Below are 6,127 nucleotides of genomic sequence, written 5' to 3'. Positions count from 1 at the left end.
AGAAAACTCTAAGTTTGGGGGTGATTATCATTCTACGTGTGCTTTAACTCTTAGAAAGTACCCTCCTGTAGGACTTGACATTTGTGCCTCAACCATCTTACAAGAGTATCTTCATACACGTTTTCCCGAACCTAATGATGTCCAGAAAGAAGCTCAGTTGTTAGAAACCCATCCTCTGGTTGATGTGGTTAACCCAGGCTATGATACCAAGATTGACTTTGTTTTCCCACAAAAAACTTCTCTTCCAATTGTGGGAACTTTTGATTTTAAGATGTGTCGGTTATTAAGTTTTGAGACTAAACCTAATCACTTTAGGATATTAGGGTCGACACATTTTCTTAAGGAAGAACACCTCTTTCATTGTGGACAGCTGTGTGAGTCAAATCTAATTGACTTAGAGGATCCCCAATTATTCAGGTTGTTGTTATGTGCTTCTAAGTTCTTAGTTGAGTTTTTCCAGACTCTAATATATGAACCGGATCTTAGCTTTGAGGAAATCCAACCGATGAAAACCTTTTATTTAGACCCTTTTATAGAGCCTGAACCTGAACCACAACTAGATGTAGTTGTCTTAAGAAAGGGTATGTTCAGTATCTTCTTGGTATGTTGCAGTTTCCTCTTATTGTGGGCAACACTTTTTGATCCAGATGACCCACAGTTATTCCGGCTACTACTATATGATTCTACGTGGTGACTAATCCTTGCTTAGTATGGCTGAAGACTTTAAACTTAGCACTTCTTGGGAGGTAACTCAATATTCATGCGACACGGTAATATCTTTCCTTATCTCTTTTGCTTCATTGGTAACAGTTTCTCCTTGTTCATGTTTTTAATTTTATCTTTAGAACATTGAGGACAATGTTAGGTTTAAGTTTGGGGGTATGGGAGAAACCTTTTAGTTGCATAATAAATAAACTCCAGAGCCTAGAAATTTATGCTTATTTAGGATGGCACTAACAAATCTAAGTGGATGGAAGCATTTTGGTTTTAGGAGTTGAGGGACCAATCTAACTAGATGGAAACATCTAAAGAGTCTATTCATAAAAGCACAGAGCTTAGGTGTTAGAAATAACATGATAGTTTCGCCATATCTCGTTGAGTCCTTTTCATTTCTGTTTCTATTTTTATTATTTTTAAACTATGTTTCTCTAAGTGATTAGGTGGGGCTCACGATTTTTATTTTTAAGCACCCCAGAAATGCACCGGAGGAACCCAGAAAAAATGTTGGAAACACCCCAGAAAAATTACTAAAGACACCCCAAGGGACATGTGTTATTCGGACTCCAGCAGCGGATAAGGGGCGACCACTGGATAAGGGGTGTCCTTCTTCTCAAATTCAAATTTCAGTTTTGGCGGGAATTTTTTTTCTTCCCTGGCAGATTTCAATCGGATATTTGGAGGGGTTAGAGGTAGACTAAACCTCTGATTCTGGTTGGGTAGACGTGATATGGATATGGGAAGCTATTTTGGTTGTTGGAATCGATCCAGTTGGGCTTGATTCTCGGTTTAAAGAAATCAGGGAATACGTGGTTGAGAAAAGATACTCGGGATTGTGTCGATGTTGTATGGAAGATGGCATGTGTTTGCAACGTCTTGACACATTCCTTGTTGATCTGGGAGCATGTTTGGAGCGTGTAAACACTGGTTGACAGCGTGAGTAGGCAAGAAAGGAAAGAAAACAATCCGAGAATATTTTCTCTTTACTTCCGAGTCATGGGAAATATTTTGAAGTTATGGAGAGATTCGAGGTCCCTGTTGAGTATAAATAAGTTTCTACAGGTACAAGGAAGGGGTGTCGAGAGTTTTGGGATCTAGGGAGAGCTAGAGAAGACGAAATCAGAGTTTAACAAAACTCTGTTTCTGCTGCTGCATGAAGATGAACACGAAGAACAATAGACTGTAAGAGAATGTCGTTCTTCAACAGTGACAGCGACATTGGAGTGTGGGTCGTAGTTTCCAAAGACTACAACATTTCATATGTATCGTTCTTGTGTGACGCTTCCTGTGGGTCGCACATTAGCTGTTTATACCATTTTCTCTTCTTCTCATCATTTGTAAACCATTTTTGATCCATAATAAATTATTTTGAGAGCATTTATACTATGATGAGCTAATTCCCTCGTAACCAAGGCAATGGAGGAATCTATTCACGCAACATAAATGGGCAACTATTTCATTTAATTATATAATTCACCTAATCGCTGCTTTTGCAGAGTTTTAAATTGTTTGAATGATTGTCTGGTAAGACCACAGACCTAGATGTAGGCTGCTAAAGCTTGCTGATATGTTGAGCTTGAACTGGTATGAGGGATGTCCTTCAATATGACATCCTGTATAGCCCGAGTTTGAAGCTGTGAAGCCAAGTAGTAGTACTTGCTGGTGTCATGCATCGTATATACGCCGAGACCTCCGTCTTTGATTGGTAGGGTAGCGATGCGGTATTGCAATGGACCAAATCCTGCCCCATCTGCAGTAATAAGTTTTTTCAAATAATGAAAGAGGTGATCGTCATAGTGAGTCATAGCTTGCTGCAATGCTAAGGGGTTTGTTGTGCGCATAGTGAAGTATAATCTGGAGACCCCAGTACAATTGCGCAATAATAATAGTTCACTCTATGGATCCTTGAGCTTCTTGACGACTGACATGAGGTTGATGGTTTTAGTCACTCTCTGCATCACCATTTCCTTGCAGAATTACAAATCTAGACTGACAGGACCACCTAGGAGTTTGACACCAGTTGAGGGTCGACCAATGTTGGCAGGGAAAACGCCTGGAATTAAACTCCGTTGAAAAGGAGCCATTGAGGCATTTACTAATAAAACCAAGAGTTATATTTACAAAGACTTGGCTGGGAGTCGCGTAACAAGTTGCGCACCTATGCCTTTTTGAATACTAATACCTAGTCGATGGAAGAGAGAACTGCCTAGTTCGTTGTTAACATCGTGATTCGCCATGCAGTTCTTCAACCTCTTCAAGATTCTATAACATCATCCCATAATTCTCCCAAAGTTGAAAATGCCAAAACACCTAGGATATATCCATGAGCCGAACATATCTCAGCATATTTGTTACGCTTACGAGTAATGGCAGCTGAAATGGCATGTCCCGGTGTGAAACTGCGGTTTCCGCCTCTAGAAAATGGGGAGGCACCAGTCACGTCAAAGAAAATATCTCGTCCGTTATCCCAGTTGTAAACTATGATGTCGGACAGCTTGAGAGGCGTACGACTGTCGGATGTGAGACCAAACGAAGCCTCTTTCTTTGCTGCCACACCGGCTTTATAACATAACTCAAAGAAAAGATCTCTGACCATATCGTGTCGATACTTCAAACCAACTTCGCTGGCACAATGGATGGCATGATCTCCAAACTTATCCATAACTCTTTTGCAACATGAAAAGAGACTATCTTCGTCAAATAAAGGTATGCCAAGGCGGTACTGGAGTACTGACCTGAATTGACGTGGTCCGACTACTTGGTTCAACCCCTGGATTGGAACAACTTTAAGGTAATCTTGTGCATGAGCTTTCTTGTTACACTGCCATAGAATGGAGTCGCGGTCTGTCATGGCAAAGGTGGTTGGGATCTTCTTTGTTACAGCATCAAAATAACGGTTCGCCAAGTATTGCATGGGCTGGGGGGCGATGTCATTGGTGCTGAAACAAGGAGAAGATAAACCACATGATTTCAAGTAACAGTGAAGTGCATTCTGAAAGTTAGGTCCGAGATCGGCAGAGTCCTGTAGAATGTTGTGTTGCAGGTGCCTAGTTTGATAGCATGAAGCAATGTAGCAATACTGTAGGGTGTCCTCCATTGTATAAACCCCTAAACCACCGTGTTGGATTGGTAGAGTAGTGATACGTTGCTGAAGTTGTCCAAACCCCGGACCATCAGCCGTAATGAGATATCGCAGGAACTGTATGAGGTGTTGATCAAAGCGAGACTGTGCGGGATGCATAACTTGAGATCTGGTCGTTCGCATCGTAAAATACAGCTTGGAGACTCCAGCGCAGTTGCGGAGGAGTAATAACTCGCTTTGGGGGTCTTTAAGCTTCTTAATACAGTCCATAAGACGAGTTGTCTTATCAACTCTAGCAAGGATGGTGGCACTGCAAAAACTATCACTAAAACTGACAGGCCCTCCCAGCAGAAGAACACCTTCAGTCGGCCTGCCAATTTTAGGTGGAAATACTTCATTACACCTTGCGTTTATTATTATTATTATTATTATTATTATTCAATATCAAAATCAACATTACAAGGAATGGTGGGCAACCTAGCAACAAGCTGGGCGCCAACACCTTTTTTAATAACGATCCCTAACCGATGAAAAAGAGAATTGCACATTTTGAAATTGGCATCATGTCGTGCCATACAATTCCTAATTAGCTTCAGAAAAACAACAAAATCCGTACCAAGCTCACCAAAGGTGGAAAAGGCCAGCACCCCCAAAGCCATACCCGAGTGAAGAGCAGACGTCCAAATATTTATTATTCTTGCGAGTGACAGCCGCTGAAATGGCATGACCCGGAGCAGAGCCGCGGGTTCTAGCACTAGTGAAAGGGGAAACACCGGTGACATCAAGACACACATCTCTACCATCTTCCCAATTATAAGCCATAATATCTGCAGGTCGAAGATCCTTGTCATTGATGACACCCACGGAAACCTCCTTCCTGACTACCACACCAGCTCTAAAGCACATATCATCCAAGATGTCTTTCACCAGATCATGTCTGAATTTAAGCCCAACTTCACTAGCACAGTGGATGGCATGATCGCCGAAGATATCCATGGGCTTGCCACAACAAGAGCATTTGCTGCCTTCATCAAAAAGGGGTATGCCTAGACGATACTGCAATACCGAGCTAAACTGTCTATGCCCAACAGCCTGATCAAACACTCTAGTTTTGTATATTTCCTTCATCTTAAGAAACTCCTTCGTTTGAGCAAAAACTATAATTTTGTATATTTTCTCAAATATTTCTCAAACCATCGAAAGGCCAAAAAGTCAAATGGTCACATGACCAACTAGGCTAACCACGATAAATATTAAAATACTATTATTTTAATATTCTCAAAATATTGGTCACACGAGCAAAGTTCTACTTGCTCATAATATTGCTCAAACGGGCACCAGAAAATACCAAAATTCTCAGGACTGAGACACGAACAATATGGTGACATGGGCATGCCACCTTGAACGACCAAGGTCGGACCTTAGGATTTCAAGGATTCGGTCCCATACTCTTTCACAATTTTGACCTAATTAGCTTTCAACAGTTCATATTGGGTTCAAACTCTTTCCAACCAATTCGGATTTTGCTCAATCGACCACCAGCTGGTCCCACGACCACCAAGGTCCGGTTTCACACCCCTTGGACGGTTCCTCATCTCTCCATAATTAATTTTATTACCTAATGCTCATACGAGCATTATTTTAGTATAAATGATTAAACCAACATTTAATCATCCTTTCACCAACTGGTCAATAAAGGAATTTGGTATATGCTCACTCGAGCATCTGGACGCTACATGGTCGGCCATCATCCCATGTAGCCGTTCCCTCTTTCACTCAGTGATTAATTTTCAGTAAATCATCAATTGATCAGCAATCGATCAAAATTAGGGTTTCGAACTGAATGCTCTGCAAATCCTAATTCTGAGCAAGTTTAAACACAAATAATTTTATGATTGATCCAGTAATCAACATCTTAATTAATTATATAATATTCGGTCTAGATACTAATATTTTAATTAATATTTTACTTGGCATGCTACCAATAATTCATCAAACGAGCAATATTTGCTCAGGCGGGGAATATTGATTCAACTATCAATATTCAGCAATTCATCAAATGAGCAATATTTTCTCAGACGAGCAATATTTGCTTAGACGAGCAATATTTTTTCAGACGAGGAATACTGAATCAACTATCAATATTCAGTAATTCATCAAACGAGCAATATTTGCTCAGACAAGGAATATTGATTCAACTATCAATATTCAGTAATTTATCAGGTGAACAATATTTGCTCAGACGAGGAATATTGATTCAACTATCAATATTCAGTAATTTTACTCAGACGAGCAATATTTGCTCAGAGTATTAATATTTATTCAACT

The sequence above is a fragment of the Papaver somniferum genome, chromosome 4 (genome assembly GCF_003573695.1).
Source record: "Papaver somniferum cultivar HN1 chromosome 4, ASM357369v1, whole genome shotgun sequence".
In the NCBI taxonomy this organism is placed as follows: domain Eukaryota; kingdom Viridiplantae; phylum Streptophyta; class Magnoliopsida; order Ranunculales; family Papaveraceae; genus Papaver; species Papaver somniferum.
This window is presented reverse-complemented; position numbering follows the sequence as displayed.